Source organism: Myotis daubentonii, chromosome 3 (assembly GCF_963259705.1).
Source record: "Myotis daubentonii chromosome 3, mMyoDau2.1, whole genome shotgun sequence".
Lineage (NCBI taxonomy): Eukaryota > Metazoa > Chordata > Mammalia > Chiroptera > Vespertilionidae > Myotis > Myotis daubentonii.
The window spans coordinates 53,252,972-53,255,459 of NC_081842.1; positions in this window are offsets into that span (position 1 = coordinate 53,252,972).

Genomic DNA, 2,488 nt, shown 5'->3' on the forward strand with positions numbered 1-2,488 from the left:
TCTTTGCCTAGGGTGACTTCTTTGCAAAACAAGGACATTAGGCTACTTGATTTTTAAAATCCTTTCCAGTTCTAGTGTTCAAACATTAAGTATGAATATTAAAGGGCTATAGGATGGAAAAGGTAAATTACATTATGACAATTATCTTCCCTTTATTCATTCAACCAACATTTATTGAGGCTTCTATTGAGCTGGCCCATACAAAGCTCTACAAGTACTGGAATAAGTAAAAGAACTCCTGCCTTCATGAAGCTTTCTATTTAGTGAAAAAGGCAATAGCCAAGCAAATAAAATAAGGAAACAAGAGTCTGAGAACAACAGGAAAGACATCTTTTTTAGGTAGTGTGGGCAGGGAATGGGACCTTTGGAGAAGTTATGACTGTACCTAAATAATGAGAAGAAAAACAATATGAAGAATTTATGAAGAGCATTTCAGGCAAGAAACTTACCAGTATCTAGGTGCTAAAAAACTGTGAATTTGAGAAACTGGAAAAAAAAAAGGATTGTAATAATAAAGCAGGAGAGTGGTACAAGATGATTTGAAGAGTAAGTGGGGGCCAGTGCAGTTTTGCCATTCTAAGGATTTCTGGACTAATTCTTTAGTATAGACATCACTTACAGGCTTTTAGTAACACTTCTTGTTATAGAAAATGGACTGGAAAGGGATATACTGGGAGTGGGGAAATCACTTAGGAGGCTGTGACAGGAGTACAGGCAAAGTGTAATGGTGGCTTGAGTAGCATACTGCAGGAGGGATTGGAGAAGGGGAGAGACTTAATATACCATGGAGGTAGAGTAAAAAAGGTTTACTACTGGACAGTTTCTGCATATTTGAAAGAATGAAAGCAATCGATGTTGAGAAATAATATTGTATTAAGTTATTGTTTTGGGAAGAATGTTTTGAGTGGGGGATAGAACAGTTTAGAATAGTTGGGGGAAAATAGAGTTGTTTTGGACATGGTGTTTGTTATCTGTGCGACATCTTATGTAAGCAATGGGCATCCTGAACCCTCTGTTCTACCGATCTTATTTTGATTTTGGGCACAGTACTTACACACCTTTTTTCCACCTTTTATTTATCTTTTTATGCACACTGCCCAGCATATACCTGGGCATATAGTTGGTGCTTAATCAATGTTTAATAATGTCCTAACAAATAAACATCTTTTCCCCTCAACCTTACATTTACCCATGTGCCTTCATCTAGATCAGTGGTTCTCAACCTTCCTAATGCCGCGACCCTTTGATACAGTTCTTCATGTTGTGGTGACCTCCAACCATAAAATTATTTTCATTGCTACTTCATAACTGTAATTTTGCTACTGTTATGAATCATAATGTAAATATCTGATATGCAGGATATATTTTCATTGTTACAAATTGAACATAATTAAAGCATAGTGATTAATCACAAAAACAATATGTAATTGTATATGTGTTTTCCGACGGTCTTAGGCGACCCCTGTGAAAGGGTCGTTCGACCCCCAAAGGGGTTGCGACCCATAAGTTGGCGGCGACTCACAGGTTGAGAACCGCTGATTTAGATCATAAAATTCCAGATTATTCTAATCTAGGTCTACATACAGAACAATGCTAGGTCTACGTACAGAAACTTAGAATAAAAGGGAAACCATTCTGGGTCCAATTTGCTGTGCAATCTGGCCAATTGTGTATATGTGTATTTCCCTAAGGCTGCTTTTAAAATTTCTAGCTTGAATTCCATACTTTGTGATTTACCATGAAAAACTCAAGACACTTCAACTTGGGGAAATAGGGACTGATTTGCTTGTCAAAGTTATCACTGAACCAGAACACAGTACCTGAGTTTCAAACTTGAGTGGGACTCCCATAATTGTGGTCTTGACAGACCCTCTCTCCAGCCCCAATAAAATGATTTTAGGGATTATTAAAATGACAGCAGCAGCTTAATTGGCAAAAATCCACAAATATGTTTCAACTTCTGAAAGCCAACATTTTGGATTAGGTTGTTTTTTTAAAAAATCATTTGAGATTTCTAGTTTTTTGTGGGATCTACTTTGCTTAGTAACAATTTTGTGGTAGATGACTAAAGAGATACTTTTTTTTTTTTTTTTTTTTAGGGAAACTACATAAAAATCTGCTAAGTAACAAAGTTTTGCTAATAATTATCCCAGCCTTCCCTACCAGAAGGGCCCCCAGAGAATGGCTGGAGAGAGTAAGTATATTGCTTACTTCTTCCTTGTTCTCCCAAAGCAGTACTATCTGCTCTGTATGTACATGAAAGTTTGAAAATTTCTTAAGGCAGGGAGTTTTATATTCATATCTTCCAATTAGCTTGGCATAGTGCCTTACAATAAAGAGCTTACTTATTTTTCACTTGGGCATCTCATTCATGGGGAGATGAAAATATATTGTCTTTTAAGTAATTGCTTATCTAAGAGATACTCAAATACCAGGGAGTGCAACTAAACAAGAGTATAACTCAACTTTCTTCTTCCTGTTTGTTAGG